This window comes from Charadrius vociferus, unplaced genomic scaffold (assembly GCF_000708025.1).
Source record: "Charadrius vociferus isolate BGI_N301 unplaced genomic scaffold, ASM70802v2 scaffold390, whole genome shotgun sequence".
NCBI classification, from domain to species: Eukaryota; Metazoa; Chordata; class Aves; order Charadriiformes; family Charadriidae; genus Charadrius; species Charadrius vociferus.
This window is the reverse complement of record NW_009646433.1, coordinates 1,135,005-1,157,242: the sequence shown is the minus strand read 5'-3', so window position 1 is coordinate 1,157,242 and position 22,238 is coordinate 1,135,005. Positions and strand designations below refer to the sequence as shown.

General features: G+C 45.7%; 1 protein-coding gene across 1 annotated transcript in view; it reads left to right on the top strand.

The window, feature by feature from the left end:
- The window catches only part of PRKG1 (protein kinase, cGMP-dependent, type I), a 517,290-nt gene that overhangs the window by 9,445 nt on the left and 485,607 nt on the right, over window positions 1–22,238 (top strand). The window lies entirely within an intron of this gene.

Below are 22,238 nucleotides of genomic sequence, written 5' to 3'. Positions count from 1 at the left end.
TTGAAGTAATCTGGGAAGGTGTGAAAGAGCAAACAGCTCTCGAGACGCTCGGCTGGGTAACTCTGCTTTATACAAGTGCTCCACAATTATCAGAAGGAAGTTTTGTCCCATGTCTATAGGAACGCACCCACCACTTTGGGGCTGCAACGGGCTCGTAATATGGCTCCGTGGCAAGAAATCCTTGTACTTTTTGCGGTGGGAGGGAAGCGGCTCCCAGCTGGGTTGGGATCGTTACCGCAGTGACGAGTGGAAGGAAACGCAGGCTGCAGCGTGGCAGAGAGTGTTTTTGGTAAAATAACTGCTTTAGTCTGGCAGGCGCAGGGGGAAATGTTGGCAATAACAAGGCTGTGTCTCCAAGGGTACTCCGCGGCATTTTTGCTTTTCATCTCCCAGCACTTATCACTGGAGGGCAGTGGTGTCTGAGAAGATGACTGGAAGAAGAAAAGCACAGATGAAGAACATGGCATAGCTCCTGGGCAATTAATACAACACGGGCTCAAGTCGTTGAAGATTAGGGTGAGGATTTTAGTATTTAATGGTATCTCTTTGTCTTGCATTACCTTAAAGGAAGGTCTCACCACTGGGTGACGTTGGGTTTGTTGTTCCTGTCCCCATCACAACAGCATGACCACATCAACGATGCCGTGGAGGGTGGGTTACAGCCCACCCCACTGCCTCGGTTTCCCTGCCTGGACACCCAGAGGGCTCATGTGGCCACATGAGAATAGGAAAAAAAACACATGAGAATAGGAAAAACGAGGTGATTTGTTAAATGTGTATAACTTGGGTGGAAGATAAGCACGGGCAACTGGGCCGAGCACACCTTGATGAACCATACTTTGGCGCCCAGAGATGTGGGATGTCTCCAACCCACCCGCGTCCATTTAACAAAAGTGTTTTCTGGTGCAGCCCTGAGGTTGTCCGTACTGATGGGCACCCAAGTATGAAGAAAGCAGAGACAACTTCGGCATTTCAGTCCAACAGCTTCATCTCTGTACACAAAATCCGGGCTTGTTCACTGCAACCAAGGGAGAAGATGCTATTTTGGGGTAATTTGGGGGTGCGTTCAGCATGGACTGTATCTACAGGCGTCGTGTCTCTAGTGGGCACTGGGATGCTTTGCGTTTCCCCGGGCTCTTTTAAACCTTGCAGCGCAGGTGAAATATGTTGGGGTAATTCCAACCTTGACCTTTGGAAACCAGGATCACGAATGCCTCCTCACCACATGACACGGCTCTGCAGAGGCAGAGGAGTACGCAGAAATTGCTTGCTGCGTGGCCCTGGCTTGTTTTCTGTCACCTCCCTGCACAACGGTTTCTCCCCTTCTTTCTGGGAATCCTTTCCTATTCTGCTCGCAGGGAGGTGGTCCCTGAAAAGCTTCAAGGTGGTAGAGTCTCCACCGTTGGCAGCTCCACCAGTGTCATAGAGAAGGACCAAGAAGGTGGATGAAGAGCAGTATTTGCACCGTGTTGCAGATGACAGCTTGGCTGGTTTTAGATGATCATCAGAGGGCAATGAGAAGTGTTTTTTTGGTTGTTTGTTTGGTTTTTTTACTAGAAAACAGAGTTAGAGCTGAGGGAAGCGTGACCGTTTGGCTGAGGGGGCTGAGCTCCAGACAGCTGAGCATGGCAAACTCGGTACACCTGTATTTTGGGGGTACCACTCGCTGGGTGGGACCCAGCCTCTGGTTAGGAAAATAATGAGCTCCCTCAGCGAGTCAGAGCTGAAATCAGTCTCATTTTTGGCTAGAGACAGAACCTGAAAGCCTCGCTCTGCTGATCCAAGTGAAATCCACAGGGAGACGGGCATCATGATACCCGAAGGAGAACTTCTGTGAAGATGGCTGGCCATAAAGTGGGCATTTGACACAAGCAAATGGCAGTGTATTTTCCTTTTTTTCCTCCCTTTTTAATTCTCCTGTTATCTTTTATACAGAAAGTAGCAGTCATCCTATAATTATCCAAAGACAATTCTAAATTTTCGTAAAAAAAAAATAATAAAAAAGACTCTTTTCCTATTCTTCAAATACCAAATTGCTTTGGAAGGCCAGGAAAAAATCTTGGGACATTTTTTTTTTGGGGAAAAAAGAAGTTTACTTTTAATTTTATTTTTCCGTAAAAATAATACTGGACAAGATTTAACTGGAGAAGCGCATCCTACAGACACAAGCAGTTTTCTAACACGCTTGTGTTCCTTTCAAGACCAGAACTGGAAAGTAGTAGCATGAAATCTTTCCTTTACTAACATGTATTGGTTTGTTTTGCAATTTGATCACCGATAGAATAAAGTTGTTTAGAAGAGGATAATGGGATAGTTATCTCCTCAAAATAAGTCTCTCCTGCTTGAAATGTCTTACCTGGGACTTAATATTTACCTGGAAGAAACGCATTTTCCTTTGCCGTGGCGTTCACGCACTGGCAAGGAGGAGCAGCTGTGCGCAGAGCAGGAGAGCCCTTCTTCGCAACGTGAGGTTTGATCCCAGCTACTGTAATCTACAGCTCGGGAATTTTATTCCCCAAGTCCATACTGAAGGTCCTGAAAAAGCCACCAGAAATAACCCGCTTTCTGCCGTGTATTGACTCGCCCGTTCATTTGGCCTGTTACCCTCCATGCAGCTTGAATGGCTCTTAGGTGATGAAATTCAATTTTCCAGCTAGGGGGTTTCTCCACGTAGGCTGAGTATTTGCTGCGTAACTGGGGGCAAATAGTGGAAAAAAATGCCCCTTTTTTTTTTTTTAATGCAGCATAACGGTATTAACATTTTGACACTAAACGCAGGGAATCTTGGTGGTGATGCACATTTTGTCCCTCTGGAGACAAGGCACAAACACTGAGCGCTTCAAGAAATGCAAAGTCTGAGTGTGGCAGATGGCAACTAACCATCTAAATTGGTTTAGAAAAGAAGAAACAAGGAATAATTAAGCTCAGTGAAAACAGGGGAGAAGCATGTTTTATGATGCTGCGGTACATCATGTTTGCTTAACCAGATATGATTTATGTGAACGTTTCCACCACAACGAGGAGCAGGATGGAAGATGCTACCATCTTGGAGAAATTGCTCATGTGTTTTGCTGCATCTGCTTTTAGACTATTTGTTGAATTGAGCTTTGCAACCAGCAAAAACTCAGGCAAGTTGCAATAGCACCAAGTTACGGAGGATCTCCAGGTCCTTAGAAAGAACCCACCAGGAGGGCGGGTGTGAAGACAGAGCCGTAGAGCTTGTGCAAAGAGAAAGCAGAAGCAGTGATGGAGCACAGCAGTGGTAATGGAAGAGGAGGGGGAATAAATACGCATACAATGATTGGATTCAGTATGGCGGGTGTCAATAATGGTATATGCGTATAGAGTGGCTTAATGACTTAGTAAATGGGCTAGATGACTTGTTTCTTTTGGTAAATGGGGAAGTATCGGCTTATTAAAAAATAATGTGTTAGCATCAGCAAGGGAATTGGAACAAGGAAGAGGCTCAGACTGTAAATAAGGACATATAAAGGCCGTTGGTTGATGCAGCACAGCAAAGCACCGTTTCCGTTTCAGATGAAATCTTCCATTTTTCTCGGCGATGTGATGGACGGGTGGGGATGCAGTGCCCAGCTGGAGGCTGGTATTTGGCTGGGGCCACAGCGAGGGTTAGGTTTACCCTTTTCGCAAAGTCTTCTGGGTGGTTCTGATGCCATCTCAGCCTGAATGGAGGGAGGGGAAAAAAAATCCCAAGATCGGCTTCTCTGGGGGAGATGTTCATACACCACCACCAGAGATGTTAGGGTGTTTTTTATCAGTAGGTTTGAAAGTGCTTTCCTTTGGAAGCGAGTCTCCTTGCCCCCATTTCGCAGATGGTGAAGGTGAACAACTTACGTGGGGTATGAGCGTACTGGCTCGTAGCAGTGTCAGGAGGAGACCTGAGGTACCAACCGCATTTACGGCCAGCACTCAAAAATGGAGCATTCCCCCCAAGCTGGGAAAGCTGCATTTGCCCCGTTTTGCGTCCTTTTTCTGTTTCCTTCTGCTAGTGGCAGTGCATAGAGTGGGACTGCATGGTCTCCTTAAAAACCCCCATCTGTATCCAAATCTTTCCAAGTCATTTCGGTCGCCCTGTCCTCCTTGGGTTTGGGCAGCTGTGAGGCGACATCTACTCATGTATAAGCCCAGAAGAAAGGCTCCGGCTTGCTCTCTGGGTTCTGCGGAGGTGAGATGCATACCCTCTCACACCCTGGCACGGCGAGGAGTCACTTCTTCAGGAAGCAGGTTGTGTGAACCCCTTGGTAGACGATACAGCAGCCACCTCCTCGGCAGCTTTATTTCTGTCTTAAGCTGCCTCTGTAGCGCAGAAGAGGACTATTGAATATTTAAAATATATATATATATCTATCTCAAAGCAGCATAAAAGGTTGTTTGTTCCCCCACCCACCCCACCATTGATTTTTCACGCTGCGTCAAGGTAAAGGGTGAAATCTATATGCTCCCTTTCATCACATAATGTACGGCTGGGGCTTTAACATGGTGTTTTGGCAGCCAGGCTCTCCCTGCCAGGAGCACGTTTCTTTGCTTTAAGCTGCAGTTTTATTATCAGATGTGGGATTCAGGGAAAGGACTGGATTGCCTTTCTGGAAACACAGACCAGAGCAATTGGTCTCCCTTGCAGAAATGTAGATATTTTGCATCTTCCCTTCCCTGCATAACTCAGCCCTGCTGGAGCAGGGAGAGTTAAAGCAAAACTGAAATTTGTCCTTCCCCTCCATGGCATTAAAATAATCACTGAAAAAAAAAAAGAAATTTCAAAGTGAATGTTTTATCTTTTGACGGGAGATGGCTCGTGGCAGCTTTAACCAGAAGCTCGTTCCTCTGGGGGAAGATGCTGGGGAAAAAAATGGGTTGAGCTGGTGTGGGGATGATGGATTCGAAATTTCTTGCTCCATAAAACCATATGTTTGGGAGCAGAAAAGCAAAAATGTGTGGGAAAGGGAAGTGGAAGTGGTGTCACGGGTCAACTGAAAGCCACTTCTACGGAAATTTTGGTGGCTGATTAATCTGTTCTGAGCCTGTGCAGTAAAACCTATCCTAAAGCAGCAGTGAAGATAATCAGCTCATTACAGAGAGTATTTGCATCCAGGTGATGTTGAATCACTTGTGTCTCTCCCTCCCACCTCCTGCTGCTGCGGTTTATTAGGAGCTCTTGTGCCTTTTTGACTGGGTTGACCCATAAGTTGTAGTTGCTACTCTGATACCAGAGAGCTGGTACAATTGATTTCCATCTTTCACATTGGATTGGTTGACTTGGGGAGGTATTGGGGCTTCTCCTTCTCCTTCTCCTTCTCCTTCTCCTTCTCCTTCTCCTTCTCCTTCTCCTTCTCCTTCTCCTTCTCCTTCTCCTTCTCCTTCTCCTTCTCCTTCTCCTTCTCCTTCTCCTTCTCCTTCTCCTTCTCCTTCTCCTTCTCCTTCTCCTTCTCCTTCTCCTTCTCCTTCTCCTTCTCCTTCTCCTTCTCCTTCTCCTTCTCCTTCTCCTTCTCCTTCTCCTTCTCCTTCTCCTTCTCCTTCTCCTTCTCCTTCTCCTTCTCCTTCTCCTTCTCCTTCTCCTTCTCCTTCTCCTTCTCCTTCTCCTTCTCCTTCTCCTTCTCCTTCTCCTTCTCCTTCTCCTTCTCCTTCTCCCTGTTGCTAAATGTTAAGTAGCTAAAAATCAACTCTCTTTAAAAGTCTTTAAATAAAATGTGAGCGAGCGAGCATGTGAAACAGTCCATTTGAGCTATTTTATTTTTTTTTCCCCCCACAATGACTATTCTTCTGACCCCGTTCTGGCTGTGTGATTCATTAGGAACTGGAAGCAGCAGTTATTTGCGTGGGTGTTGGATTTACTCATCATGCAATCATTTTCACATTGTGAGGCATAATACGGCGCTGATAAAGTCCGTACATCTGTATTCTGCGCGCGTTTCCGGACTGAAAAGTCTGCAGGATGTTGGGCTGACAGCGTTTGTAAATTTAGTGCGTAACCTTGATTTAGAGAAAGAGACTTTACAATTACATTTATATCCACTTCTCAGCCCTTCTACTGTGACCGAAAGATGTCGGATGGCAGAAGGATGAATGAAAATTACTTTAGTTTCCATAAGTGGGTATCTTATAAGGTCAGTGAGGCTAGCTGTGCTCATCTGCCCTGATTTGCAGGAGATGGGCCATTAGCCTTTTCAGAGGTTTTGTTTTCGCTAGTGTATTTCTGTATTTAAAAAAATAAATAAATAAAAGATAAAAGAATATTCCGATCGTGGCTTAAAAATTTGCCGGTGACAGAAAGCACCACGATCCCTTGCAAACTGTTGACAAGATTAATTGCCCTAATTGCTCTGCCTTAAATATTTGTTCCACGTTTCAAGCCTAAACTCGTCGAACTTCACGGTCCCGCTGTTAAATCCTGCCCTTGCTGCTTGCCGGATTAGCCGTCCGTTCTCACGCTTCTCCCGAGTGCTTTTCCGACGGCAGCTCATGGCTTTTAACCTCCCCTCTGCTGAGATAAAAAACCCCGGAGCTGGAGAGACACTCAACGAGCTCAGGTTTGTAAGCCAGACAGTTTACAGCAGCCTAATTACGTTACATCGCTGCGAATGTTTTTTCAACCCAATTTGTAGACGCTTTGAGAAAACTCGCTAAGTTCATTTCATGAGATCTATTTCCATAGAGCCACATAGATTGATATTGGTTATATTGCCTTAATTTCTTCTGCAATTAAATCGAGAACTGCACATCCCAAAGGACGGCCGGGATCAATTGTGTCAAGCTGACACAATTATCTGTGCAATTCCATTTACCTGCTAAAAGTCTTCGTGGAGCATTTGCTTTCCTCTGGCCCTCCAAAATGTTTTTCTCGGTATTTCCACACTTGCTGAAGATCATCAGCAGAGAAAACGTAATGACCCTTTGGCCCACCATATTTCGGTTTTTTTGAAAGTTTGAAAAAACAGTGTGTAAATACCTGATCCACTCTGTTTTCCAATATTTTGGCTGTCCATAGCACATGTCCTCCTCTCTGTTTTATCTGTTGAGCTGTTGACCCATAAGATCATTTTTTACCTAGGGACTTGCTCAATAATGAGATTTTGCCTTCCTAAGGAAGCTGTGACCATTGAGTTTACCATCCCAATTACACCACGTTTCCTGCCCCTTCAAATAATGTGAATTAAATGGAATTTGAGCAATTCCATTGTTTATAGCCAGGCTGGGCTGTTGATGGGCAGGAGACTTTGCTCTCCAGCCCGTGGTATCTTGGCAAAACCATGCTAAGACTTCCATGTTACTCTACAGAAGCCCACCTTTCTCTCTCCTTTTATTTTAGCACCTTTCTTCTTAGTCTAAGGTGCCTAGTCCTGAAAGCAGAGGTGGTCTTTTCACCTGGAGACCATGAAGATTGCCACAGTTCTCTTGCAACAGATGGACTCTGGGTGGCTGAAGATGTCTTTATTGCTCTAGAGATGGGACTACTGCTGGTATATATAGCTCCCCTACGTGCTAACCATATACATAAAATATATAGCTCCTAAATATACCAGCACATGCCATATAGGTCTTTAGGTGCGTTATTTCCAGCTGCCACGCTGAGAACACGAGGATGGCTTTGAGCTTGTGTGATTTCTTCCGCGGCTCTTCTCTCTGGTGGTCCCATCACGAGCGTTTCTCTCCCCAACCTGTATCGTAAGAGGCGGTTTGCAGTAATGAGGCTTTGAGGGAACAGCTGAGACGCTGTTTCTCTCGTCTGAGTGCCTGTTTGCAGCAGAAGCTGCTTGAGCCTAATACTCCACTAATGAAACTATCGAGGTAATGATTTCCCGGTGTGGAGGAAACATTTTTCCGCTGACATTATCTTGGTCTAGCCTTCAGACCCACGCAATGATAATGGGATAATTATGACCCAATTTCATGTGCTTCGACGTTGCTTTCATTACGGACAAATGTTCCCGAAGAAGTGAAATGTCATCCTATTACGGGCTGATCTTTAAAACCTTTAGGTGGTCTCTCATTTTTGCCTTTACAAATATAGTTTCTGCTCGTATACATTCAAAGATGTATTCAGCATAAAGTAATTACAGTGTTTATCAGTGTGATAAAGCGGGCCTGGGACGCTAAAATAAATGACAGTTTATTGATCTTTAACCAATAAAAGCACCAGGAGGTTAAACACAGGTTTTTCTTTTTAAGTGTGCTCCTCATTTAAGAGCACTGAAGTAAAATTCAGGCTTGAAATGAGAAATGATGCAGGTTCATTTGGGACTTGCATCATTGGCATCTCCGAAATAAGATCAAGCGCCGCCTGGAGGCTCCAGCTCAGGGGCTCTGGTGGATTTGCCTTTGGAGAAGCAGTAGGACAAGAAGAAGGATTTCAGGACAGGTTGTGACATGTTGTTAGGTGGAGGTGAACACCGGCCATGTTTCCCATGGCCCCATGTTGCCTTCCACAGCAGAGAGGCGGTGAAGGTACCGGTTTGGTCAGAGAACGATGGCGCGCAGTGCCACAGGAAAGGACCCAGCAGCCCACCGCTGGCGGGGGAGGTGTTAAGGGAAATGGGGGTGTTTGCAGACTGCAAAGTATACGCGCTTTTTTAACAGGTAATTAAATGGCATGTGTTCACAGGGATGTTATTTGTAGGCTTGGAGATTTGCAGCTACTGAAATCGTTAACACCCCTTCCAGCTTACTGCACGGCCACAGCCGACAAACAGAAAGAGGAGAACAAAAATCCTAAATTAAAAAAATGCTGGTGACCAGAAGCGTATGTGGAAAAGGGACAGTATTTCAGATTGTGAATAGCTGCAGAAGCATGTCTCTGGTGGTAAAAATACCGAGCCTGAGCCGAAAATAGTGGCTAAGCAGGAGCTTTTGCATTTGAACTGCAATACGCCCCAGTATAATAAGGATCTGGTTTTGCAAGCAAATGAGAAAACTGAAGTTGTGTTTGACTTGTGGCACCGCTTAGTGCCAGGAGATGGACAGAGAGGCTCCAATGATGGGGAGGAGGGACGAAAATGGTTACTGTGTGTTTCTCTGCATGGATAGCTTTGCTGGATGCACCTTGAAATGGAGTCTGAGCTCTGAAAACCAAAATGACTCCTGGTCTGATAGTAAAAGATCTATTGAAACCCAGCTATTTGTTCTGCCTTTTCACACAGCCCATCTCACCTAATTTTTTCGTTGTTTTTTTAGCTCAGCTGAGCTTGGCAGAGTAGTTGGTAGCGCCAGGAAAAAAGGGTTTGGTACCACTGTGCGGGAGAACCAGGGAGGGATTGGGTCCGGACAGATCATTAATTTAAATCAGATTTAAGGCTGGGGTTGAACAGATGGATGCTATGCCATCTCCTTCCTGGCCACAAAGTCTTACGGGAGGGAAAGGAGACATGGGAGAAAAGAGCACGTGTAATTGTATGATATGCGGCAATATTCATAAGTGTGAAGGGTAGCGGTGTTACCCACGGTCTTCGGTCGCTGCGGAGGATGACGGCATCGCCTGCGTTAGGGCCTGCCAGGCTGCGGTGTCTTCTTAGCGCTGGCTTAACGCCTCCAGTGAGGGATGAAACGCTGATGAACAGTGTTACCCTAGACCCATCCTGAATATTGAAACCATAACGCGTTATCTCCCTTTAGTCATAAATCCCATCACAAAGTCGATCGTGGTCCCGAAATGCGTGGTTTTCCAGCACGTAGTTATTTAATTCAGTGGGGAGGGAGTGACCCTTGTCTTGCGGAGGGGGAGAGGGGCAGGGTGAGGTGGGTGCTGTGAGCGACCCCTCTCTCCATGCCTGTGCAGAGGGGCGGCTAATGGGGAGAGGCTGCACGAGGCTCTGGGTGGAGGACCTCCACCACGCGGTGGTGGAGGATGGGAGCATTTTGAAGCACCGGCTGAGGTTACCAGACAGTGCTTTATTGCTGGAGATAAAACACATGCGGATTATTTCAGCGTTATCTTCCATGCGACGGGAAATGTTTGATGATTAAGGCGATGACAGACCCACCTCTCGTAGACTTTGACTTCAGGTTACGCGTCCCTCGAGACCGCCGGTGAAGGAGGCGACGTGCAGCAGACAACCCTTAGCTTAATGCTGGGAAGTGGTTAAAAAATGATCAAAAAATATGATGCTTCAGTTGCCGGGGAATGGAGGGAGGTCGCTGCAGAGGGAAAAGCTGGAGGGCTGCACAGACCCCAACCTTTCCCGGGAATGAAACAAACGCTTTCAGGTCTGCATCCCCCACCCTCTGCTCTCGTAAAAGGACTCATAGACCAGAAACCTTTAAACAGATGGTTTGAATAAGGTAAAGTACACAGCCAGCGGTGCCCTCGGGTACATCTGGGTAACCACACTGCCCTCCGAGGAGCTCTGCAGATGCAACCAGAGGTTGTACTGGCCCGGCGGGACCAGGGGAAGTTGAAAGGCGGCACTGTTAGGACACGGGTATTTTTATCGGTTAACCTCTGGGGAAGGATTCCTGGGTGAAAGCTGCCAAACTCCCAAAAACAACTGTTAGGTGGGGAGAAGTGTCTCCTGTGTGCTGGCACGCACGGCTCAGCCGTGCAAAATATTTTCCCGTCAGCATGGCTCTTTGCAGCGGCTGTAAATGGAGGGGACGTTGGATGGCCGCAACATCCTCCACACCAGCAGCGGCATCAAGCAAGACCCGAGACGGAGAGCGAGGGAAGATTTGTGAATAAATGACTCTGGGCAGGAAAAAAAGCTGGCTGGTATGGGGCTTTTATAACCTAAATCTGCTCAGCTGGGGCTGTGATAGGCACCTCGGAGCTCACCAGTGGAGGAGAAGGTGGCGGAGGTGGCACCGCTAACCTCAAGTTGCAGGTGGAGATGTATGCGATCTACCACTTTCCTAGGGAGCTTGTTCTCGTGGTTATTTGCCCTCCGTGTTCAAAATAGGCGCCTTATTTTGCATTTGAATTTACCCCTCTTCCAGTTCTTGTAATGCCTTTGCCTGCTACTCCATGCTAACCATTTAATACTGAGCACTTTGTTTACATTATAGTGTGTATAGAATATAATTAAACTTTCTCTTCATTTTTTTTTTTTTTCCCCCTACAAGCTAAACAAATCAAGCCCTTTCTGTCCTTGCTAAAGCTATTATTTTTCATCACTCTGGTATTTGCTTGCCTTCTTCAACGCCGTCTCCAGCTGCTCAGGATCCTCTCCTGCAGCGGGGATATTAGCGCTCTGAAAAGCAGTTCGGCCTCAGCCCCCAATACATGTTGTTATTGGTCTCTAGTCATTATTTCTCCATTTAGTTAGTTGTTTCCTACTTACATACTGGTCGTAACTTCACCCTCCGGGTTCACATGGAGCCACTTCTTCATCGAGGCCCCCACCGAAGCAAAGGAGGAAGGCGGAGAGGTTCTTCCTAGCAGGAGGAGATGCCCTTGGCTTTTTTTGGTGGCTTGCAGAGGGCAGCCGGTGGGACGGGCACACATAAAGCTGTGGGTGGGTGATGTTCAACAGATACCACCACCCAACCCCCCTTTTCTGATGATCTGATGACCATTTAGTAGCTGTATGGTCTTGCCCTAGCTAGAAACCAGCACTTTGATTCCTGGAAGAGAAAATTATTGCAAAGATGATGGGGAAAGGCTGTCTGCTGACTTGCAGTCTTGCCCCTTAAAATGTATTATATTGACTAGCCAAAAGAAGAAGGTGCTTAGCAGGGAGATGCTTTTTTTCTGCCCCCAGTTTCCTTTGAACTCACCGGCGTCATCTATAAATCCAGAGCTGGGCACAGGGAGATTTAATGCACGATGCTTTTTGGTGGCTAAATGCAACCCTTCCCATCTCCCTTCTGTAACACCCGGGATAAAGCGGGCAGGATGGTGGAGCTGGTCCTCGCGGGGCAGCGCTTGGCTTCGTCTGCCAAGTCTAATAACTGGCATTGACTCCCAACAACTCCTTTGAAAGAGCTATAAGGTATAAATAATTAATACCTGTTAAATTATTCAAGCTGGAAATACAGTGCATGAATTCAGCAGGCTGACCAGGATACGAATGAGTAATTATGTTAATTAACCCTTGCTGCTAGCAGGAGCTGCCATCAGTTCACATTTTAGGCCGCTTTGTGGTTTTTAGGAACAGAAACGAGCTAAAAATAAATAGAAATAAACGAGCTATCATTAAAAAATAAGGGTTAAACGATGTGTTTTGAGTGATCAAATGGCACTTCTTTCCTTCGGGGGGAGGCGGGTGCATATTCTTAAAGCTTTAATCAATGCTCTCTGCAAGAATTTGAAGATGTTTCTGGAAACTGTTAGCAATGCAACGCAAGAAATTATCCTCCAGACACTCTGCTCCAGTCTCTGTGCTTTTCTACCATTTCTTTCCTATGTGTTGCTGAAGAGGTAGAGAGATAGGGAAGAAAAATACCAGGTATGTATTTCTTAAACCCATTAGCATCATGGAAGAATTCCTAATAATGATGCACAAAGTGAAGGTCTAGTTTTGCAAACACATAACTTACCATTCAGTGGGCAGTAAAACCTGAGTGTGCGGTAAAAGGCCTTTCCAGTAAAAAGAAAAAAAATAAAAAAGTATTTAGTAGTTAAAAGGAAAAAATATCGCCTTAATTCAAAGCTTTGAGTTCAACTAATTAGTGTCAACTGAGATTTTAGGGCTGGAAATGGTCAGTGTCCCGGTGCTCTGTCTGCATTACTTGGGTGGATGAATAATGCCCAGCCTCAGGAAAAAAGGTCTTTTTTTTCCAGAAAGTTGGAACTGGTTGCATTGTAGGCAGATAATTGATTTACACTATAGGCCCTCGTACGGAAATACACCCTCTCTGACTCTTCCTACTTATTAATACAAGTGGATATATTCAGATTTGTTTCTCTTTTTTTTTTGTGTGGTTTTTGTTTTCCCTAAAGGCATCGTGCTGAAAACGTGTCTAAGACTCCTTATTTACATGAGGAGGCATCTGCCATCCTGATTCCTCAAAGGACATTTCAGTAACTCTGTTTGGGTCTAAAGGAAAAATATCTCAGAGGGCTCTTGTTTTCCTTCTGCTCCTGTTTTGCTAATAAGCGTTGCTTTTCCCTGTGAAGCTAATTCTTAGTATTGAATTAAATGGAGACAGTTTGTTATGGAACTGGAAGAACCCTGCTAGAATGGGTCAATGAGAGAGAAATTTAAGAAATCCTTTCCATTTCCCGAGATGAAGTGGAAAGGTTTGGCATTTACCTCTGCTCTGAGCATTCCCCCTCGTCAAGGAATTACCTGGGTGAAGTGAATTCTCCAGTGGGAATCTCAAAACCTGCTTTGGCTCTAATGGCTTTGGTGAGACTTTTCAACGGGATGCATCAATATGCAGATTTTATTTGCACGTTTAGGGTAATTGCAAAGAATGCCTCTTAATTAAAGTAAGAGAAGAAGCAACAGGTGAGAAATGGACTCGTTTCCATCAGTGAATGTGTAAGAACAGGATCTGAGAAGAGGGTTGTGTTGCAAAGTGGAGGTGATGGGTGTAGTTCCTGCTGCCCTTGTGCATGCAGGTTCGCGGATATGCTTCAATGCTCCCCGAGATTTCAAATCCAGCTCAGGCTGTAGGAATCTGCAAACAAGAAATGGTTATGGTGTATCGGTTGTTGCTTATGCCTTCGAAAGGGCAGAGATTGCAGAATTTTGCTCATTCGTAGGCTGCTCATCAGACATAGGGTGCCCGTCTCTGACTTCATCTCCTGGTAGATATTTTGTGGCTTATTTCATATAGATATCACAAATATATTTGGTGCCTTAGCCTCAAAATCACGCCTCTTTCTTCCGGCATCATTAGCTGGGCTAATAAAAAGTTTTACCTCTCTTTACAACATAAGCTGGGACACACTTTAACTTATTCTCTGCTAGACGCTGTGCTAACCTTGCTTTGCCACCAAAGAATTAGGTACCATACCGTTCCAGCTTGAGGACAAATGCATTTCCCTGAATCTCCTAATCTGTTTGGGTTTGATTTGCCTTTTAAAAACATTATTCACCCTGTCTCCCAAGTGTCCCCTACAAAAAATACGTAGAAGCTTGAGGGGAAAAAACCCATCTATTTAAATCTTCCATTGTAATGGGGTTCCTGTATCGATTCTTTCCCCATAATTTAGACCTCCGTGCTCAGCATTTGCTGGTCTGCTGCCCAATCAATACCAATTCCATCTGGAAATTACATTAATGTTTTTTAAATAAGAGTTTGCTTGCAAAGTTTAACTTTATCTGTACATACAAGGAGCTTAGGAAGTTGGGGGTTTTTAGGTGATGGATTAATTGCAATTGCAGTGATGTATGTGTATATGTATGGTGGTGTTAGCGCGAGCTATTTTCATTTAATAGACTTTTCTGAGAGTTTACGAAGGAATATAAATGGAAAGTAAAAACAGTCAGACTCCTGAAAATGGAATCATTTAAAATCTAAAGAAATGAGACCGAATACAGAATTGTGGTATATAGTGAAAATGACACATCTTCCTTATTCAGATTGGTCATTCCATTGGTCATTAATACTAAAAGATAGAGATTCTTAGGTTTACATGTCCTGACTTCTGTGTGCGTGCTCAGAGTTTTTGCATGTTATCGCAGTGGCAGCACGCACCGGGTGTTGAGCCAAGAGCCAGGAATTGGTGTGAATCAATGATCGAAAGGCTCATGTATAACGTCTGTTACCGAATCAAATCATTGATTCAAAGTTTCAACAAATCAATTTATATTTTGCATCTCTTTAGGGGGAACACCTACAGGTGTGCTAAAAAAAAAAACACCTGAAATGTGATGTCTGGTCTGCTGGGACTTGCTGGTAGACTTGTTATGTCTCTGAAATAATTCGCTTATATTTTTTTTATAGAAATATGCCCCTTAAGATGCCACACATTCAGTTCTTTAGAGTTGTAGTAGCTAACTCGAGAAAAACTCACAGAATTAACCTTTCCCTCTTGCTGAGAAATAGAATATATGAATATCGATGGGAACTTAAAGCTGAGTTTGACCAACACTCTTGGCCCCCGTGGTCTCTTTTTTTTCCCCAATGCATGCATGTTTTTGCTTCTGTATTGCCTTTTGATTGAGTGTTTTGGGTTTTTTTGATGTTTTGTTGGTTTTTATGTGGTGGTGGTGATGCAACCAGCACTTGGCGTGTGGGTTTGCAGCCGTGCACCTCAAGCTGGGAGAGCAGGGCAGTAGAGGGCGGCATTACTCCTTGTGTTTTGTGTTTTCTCCTCCTAAAAGAAATGAGAATTAAAAAGCAGGGGGGAAAATAAGAAGAATGTGGAGAATGCGGTGCCTGCCAGAGCTGCAGGCCATGTAAGGGAACAGAGCGGGGCCAAACACCCACCGCGCGGAGAGGTGGCACACGGCGCTTCACGCTACGTCATGCCCAAATCATGAGCTGGGAACAGTTGTTTTGCTGATAAGTCACAGCTTTTAAGCAAAAAAGAAAAAGAGCAGGTTTTTTTGAAAAAAAGAAAAAAAAGAAACTTGATATTTGTGGATATGAAAAAGAGCAGGGGGATTTTTGAAGCGGGTTGTGAATTTGCACTCTTGTTCCAGGGAGCATAAGTAGAAAGTACATTGCCTTCCTGTCTGCCACAACACAGGTTTTTATGCTGCGTACCGATATCGATCCTTCCTATTCTGACAACAGGAGACCCTTTCACAGCATGTCAGATGCTTTGCAGATGAGTTTGTACACTGAGCTTCGTGTATACAGATTACACAAATGAGGGTATGAAGAAAGCGCCCTGTTGTTTGGGCCAAGCTGCTCAAGTGAAAGCATAGACGATAAAGCTTCAATAGAAATAGTTGTTGCAGAGAAGTAGCCTAATAAAATGTCGACACCAACCTAGAAATCTTTCTTTCTAGAGCAGAGAGAAGCAGACCCAAAGTGCATGTTGCCTTTGCAGCATCGTCACTTCCAAAGGATTTTTCCTTCTAGGTTTGAGGAAGCTCCCCCAATTTGGTGTCATAATTCCCCAGCAGGGAGAATTGCACTGCTCTCCACCCAGATCAAACATTAGGAGGTCGTGAGGAAGATGTGCGGGGGCGAACCTTCCCAGCATGTCTTATGGTGGGGAAGAGTTGCATAGGTGAACTTTCCCAGTGTGTTTCGTGGTGGAGAAAAACTGCATAGGCGAAACTTCCCAGTATGTTTTACAGTGGGGAAGAATTGCATAGGTGAACCTTCCCAGTGTGTTTTATGGTGAAGAACTGCATAGGTGAACCTTGCCAGTATGTTTTGTGGTGGAGAAGAACTGCATAGGTGAACCTTCCCAGCATGTTTTATGGTGGGGAAGAGCTGCATAGGTGAACCTTCCCAGTGTGTTTTGTGGTGGGGAAGAGCTGCATAGGTGAACCTTCCCGGTGTGTTTTATGGTGAAGAACTGCATAGGAGAACCTTCCCAGTGTGTTTTATGGTGGAGAAGAACTGCATAGGTGAACCTTCCCAGTGTGTTTTAATGCATATTTTAATACTATGCAACAGAGAGGAGTCAGGGTCAGAGCAAAACCAGCTGGAGCTGGAGTCAGAAAAGACACCGCTGCTGAAGGTTCGCACAGCCCAACTTGCCTGTGGCCAGTGAGGAGCCGCCGTTGCACGTCCTTCTCCACGGTGGGGTAGTGACCGTGCAGTGAGAGCCAGGAAGGAGCCCTGCACCTTACCCAGGGTTTTAGCTGCTGATTTGAAGCAGAAATTGTGTGAAGGTGAGAATAGAAACGCTGCCCATCCCCTGATTCAGCCAACACAGCGGGGCAGTCAGTCGAAAGATGTTGGCAACCCTGAGGAAATCAGGCAAACACTGGCCCCTAATGCTCTGATGAGTAGAGCAATCAGTTCGAGCAAACACTGACAAAGAGAAAACTGTGAGCATAAACATTTTTACACACTCAGAGAGCCCGGCCTGATGAAGTTTCCCCAAGCATAAATAAGGAATAACTGTAGAAGTCAGTGGAGCGCTGTAAAACCTTTGTGAAACCCACCGTGAGCCCCTGTTCGCAGATTGTGCCTGGATGATTCACGGATACTTCCTTGGTACCTGAACGAGCCAGGTCCTCTGTGGGATGCAGCCATTTATCCTGAGCCTTAGATGATCACGGGGATCAACTTTGAGTACAAGCCTTTTCTGGAAATGTTTTCTGCAAGAGAGGGCTTAGCACTGCTAGAATTGAGGACATAAATGTTTCTAGATACTTAAATAAAGGACTGGTGCCTCGGTAGAATTTTTCGAGTTGCTCAGGACACGCAGATGTCAGAAGAACTTCAGAATAAATTCTAGCATGAATCTGTTTCTAAAAAGGAAGACAACTTTCAGTGCAACTTATATTTATCTTTAAGAAACACCAGTCTGTTGTCCAGTCATTGAAAACACGGGCTGAAAATCTGTGCTTTGTGCTTATTGTTATAAATACCTGAAACATTCAAATAATAACTTTTAAGAAGCAGAGGCATTAATTTGATTACATAAAGAGATGGTGCACTTGTTCACCATGCATTCTTCATAAAATAACGGTAACGCACTGGTTATTTTCATATCGGTGGTAGCGGAGTATGTGTTTATTTCTTAATCCAATTTCAAATATAAATGAATTGTTTTGAAGCTTGGATAAATCAGCCCAACAGACCGAGGCAATTATGGTAGGTGAGTGGTGCATTACTGGCAAGGAGAGATAAGAAACACGGCAGGGTCCAGAAGGGCGATGAGAGGGAGCACCCAGAATTGCAAACACTCGGGGCCGGCAAGTGGTTTGCTACCGTTAAACCCGGGGAGTTAAGAAATGGCGTCAAGCAGCTTCAAAATCAGGCTGTAGAAATGAGCTGCTGTCAATTAAAATAATTTGAGGGGGGAAACAAGTCTCTTGCTGTTCATCCCTTCCTGAGTACTTTGCTTTCCACCTCTTGCAACCAGAGAACTGTGATTAAAAAAATCCGCAAGTGGCGGAAGGCGATGGCGGTTGGAGGCAGTAAAAGATGTCACCGCACGCTAACGGCCGATGAGTTTAGCTGCGTTTGTAGAGTGTTTTCAAAGTATACCATGAAGAATTGCCGGCTGGCTCACAAGACAAACCTCACTTTTGGTCAACGCAAGTTCTTACCAGCATACTGCTGAATACCGATGCAAGAATCACTGCCCCTAGAAGCTGCTGTTGGTAGCTGGAGTCCCACATGAAGATAAACAAAGAGATGATCTCACACGCAAAAGGTCAGTAGGAGCAGATGAAGTCAGAAAGAAAGGCAGAAAGCTGGGATTTGACCCCAGAAGTTCTGACACCCCGTTGAGTTCCTGATTGCCTGGACTGTGTAACACGGTAAGGTCGGATCTATATTCTGCCTTTCCTAAGCAATGCAATACAAAGGTGACGCGCGGCGCGTGTTAGGCAGCTGTAGGGTTTCTGTCTGTGTCAATGGCTTTGTAAGGGTCTTGCCTCTGAAAAGTGAGGTTTGGGAAACTTTTGGTAGCCTGCGCGTGTTGATCGTTCAGTGACTGAATGACATTGCAGAGCTCTGTTGGTATTCGGATATTGTCCCTGTTGGGTGATCAGACAGGGTTGGTTTTGTCCTTGGGCAAACGCCGTTTGGTGCGTGGGGTGGATGATGAATGAGCTGCCGAGCTCTCCCACCCCTGCACTGTGACACTGAGATAACACACAGCGGGAGGAGGAACGTAGGCTGAGTAGTGAAGGTAAATGGGTCACTGAGCATGGGCTGTCCTGAGTGGTTAAACTCTGGTTGATGAGAAGTGCAAGGCTATCTCTGCTGCGTATCCGTGAAAATCAGTGGCCTTAGATCCAACATGTTGCCTCCCACCGTCCTTCAAACGTTTCAGCTTCTCCCAATCTCACGGATACGTGCGTGAGAGCCAGAATGAATCTGTTTTCCCAACTACGTCAACTGAGTTGATGTTTTCTACAAACTTCACCTCCATTATATCCTGTATCTCATGGCTCCAGGACTACATCTGCATCCTTACATTTAGTTTAATTGGTCCCTGGGTTCATTTGCCAGTAGCTTAAGGCTGAAAGCAAAAGAAAACTACGTTTCCAGGGCTCTCCTTGTCTAAATGCTGCTTTTGCTCTACATAGCCAGTGCCCTGGGACTGCTGAGAAAAGAGGGAGCATAGGCAGTGTCTAATTGTAGTAACTGCAAAACAGCACTAAGTATTTATGTTGGCAGTTTTCAGAACAAGTTGCTGCTTAACATGAGCCTAAAGAGACTTCTTAAGGCAGCTGAATCATTTTGAAACCTCCTCTGGCTTAATCCAGCCCATGGGAAGACGTGTCTAAGCTCTGCTCGTGCCTGACCTTGCCGGGCAGTCCAGCCCTTCCTGGCAGGGAGGGGATAAAAAAATCAACCGGTCACTTGAGCTATGTATGGACAGGAGGGATCGGGATCAGGGATGGTGTTTCCCACACCTGACCTGTCTGGAGATCTGCTGCTATTTGCAGCTCCTACCTAGGGGAGCACAGAAAACATGTTTACTCTTTCCTGGAGAAAGCCCAGCCCCAAAGATTTCATTTCGGCTGAGGATATGAGAAGGTGCCACCAGGAAGGCTGTAGCATCCCCTCCTACCCCGTAGGGACTCATGAGCAGCTGAACCAGCGCCGAAGCGAAAGGATGCGGAGACCCACCGTCACCACATGCAAACACCTGATGGGGTGAGCTGTTGAAAATCCAACTTTCTAGGCGATCATGGGAGAAAAAGCCTGGCTTAGAAAGACATCTCTCAACTGAAGTGTGTCAGATGCTTTTGGAGGGCAGAGGGTCTGTGGTTTCTGTAGACACATAGGCAGGGCTGGTGAGAATCGGATCTTGTTAGTGGGGAAAAGAAGTCAGAGGGACTGTTTTGGTCACTTTAATGGAAGGAAAAAGCTTTGAAGGGCTTGTTGAATGTGTATTCAACTTCTGGATATTACGAATAATTTATTGTGCCATTTTTGTGTAGAACTAGTGTTCCTGCAGCCTGGAAAAACAATGAGGGGAGGGTTATCTCTTATCTTGCCAGTGCATTAGGTCCTTCATGCCATCTATTTTTCTGGGCAAAGGACCCACGAAGGAGAACAGGAAACTTGAGTCTTAAATCTGATTCTGGCACGCAAGGGGAGGGGGGCTTGAAAACCACCCATGTTACACGGATAATTTTGTGCTATTATACACTCATAATGTCTCATCCTTTTGCCTTGCATGACACAAACATTCATTTTCGTGTTATTATGTATGCCCCTAATGTGATATAAAAAGCTAAGCATATTACCAACTGCAGTACAGCACACTATAATCTTTTTTTCTTGTCTCTGCAGTGAGCATTTGTTTTTTTTTTGGTACCATTAATAGGTCTTGGGGTATTTTTTTTTTTTCTCCTGCACTCTACTCCAAATGATCTTCATCCTGGGAAGGTTTCTTAGGGCAGGCTGGAGGCGTTGCATGGCCTTCACGAGAGCTACTTCTCAGTGTTTCTTACTGATAATGGAAAGAAACTACATACTAAAGGAAAATCCTTGAGATAATCCAGTTGAGATGTTGATTTGACTTTCAGCACTCAATGGGGTTTAAAAGACAGCAGTCACTGCAAGTGTGCTCAGCTCTGGATATCTCCATCCCCTTGGTGGGGAGGAACAAGCCGGTTTCAGCTTCGTTTTTAGAGGCTCCGGAAAGGACCAAAATAAGAGGGAATGTCCAACATCATGAGACAATAGGGATTATTTTTTGAGATAAATGGGGCTGAAGCACTCCCCAAATACTGCCAATTCCTGCTCCGTGGTCTCGGCGAGGCTGCTTTGACACAGTAGTTCCAGCCTCATCCCCATCCTTGGGGGCTGCATTATTTTTCAGCTGCCCCCTGCAAATCTGTAGGGCACCGTGGCCCCGGAAGGAGCTACCAGAGGCACTCTTTTTGGGGCAAAAGGCAAAAAGAATGGCCAAATGTGCCCTAGGGAGGAATCAGATGTGTTCTTGTTTGTGAAACCAGGACAATGTTTCAGTAGGTGGCACTCCTTCCTCTGCCTCAGAGACTGGCATGAATTTGGGTGCATGGTGGAACGGGGTGGGGGGGGTGGGAGGAGTGTAGCATCCCACAGATGAGACGTGGTGACTCTCCAGGGGGAACAATCTGTAGGGCACCGTGGCCCCGGAAGGAGCTACCAGAGGCACTCTTTTTGGGGCAAAAGGCAAAAAGAATGGCCAAATGTGCCCTAGGGAGGAATCAGATGTGTTCTTGTTTGTGAAACCAGGACAATGTTTCAGTAGGTGGCACTCCTTCCTCTGCCTCAGAGACTGGCATGAATTTGGGTGCATGGTGGAACGGGGGGTGGGGGGTGGGGGGTGTGTGTAGCATCCCACAGATGAGGCGTGGTGACTCTCCAGGGTGAACTGAGACTTGAGTTGGTTCTGGCATGCTTTCTGCAAGAGTTCAGCTCATGTACGTGCTGCTTTCCTCTAGAATTCCTGTATTTTTAGTCTTTCCTTCTTTGCAGCGTAAAGGTGTTGCTGTGAAGATGCACACAGGGAACACATTTGGCTTTGCCACCGGCTGGGTGCCATTGGCAGGTAGAGTCCTGTGGGTCACACACCTTCCCAAATCTGCACAACCCCCCGACCAGCAGAGAAATGCATCGCAAAATCCAAAGCGGTTCAACTTCCTACCACAGGCTGATCTGCTCCTGTGGATATTTTGGGAAAAGAGTAAACTTGGGTGTTGGAGTGGGTTAGGCGGGGTGGGAGTGGGGTGGGGGAATATGATTCCAGGAGGAAGAAAATGTTTATGTATGTACTCAGTGATGCATCTCCAGCTTCTCCGTCCGCACTGTCCTGGGCAGCTGTAGCAAGGTGACATTTGCCTGTCAGCGATGCCGCTCGCTACCTGAGCTTTGACTGGCGAGCCCAGGGAGATGTTTGCAGAATAGAGAGCTTTCAAATATGTTTTTAGCTTGGAAGATGGCAGCTGAGTGGGTGCATTTGGTGACAGATGATCCTTGAAAGGTTTAGAAGCAAAAGCTATTAAAACCGAGGAGCTGTGCAGAGAGGAAATATTGTGAGTATAACAGAGCCTGTTCGAAGAGAAGAAACACCCCTCTTTCGTGTGATTCCCATCAGCAAGCCCCGGCACGCAGTGTTTTGGGGCAGAGAGGATGCTGTCTGGAGATGCTCTTTTTTTTTGGCTTCCTGCTTACTTGACATCCAGGCACAGTATCGCAGTGGCCGGATCAGAAAAAGGCTTTGGGAGCCAAAGGCTCCCTTAACAAACCGCAAGCAGCTT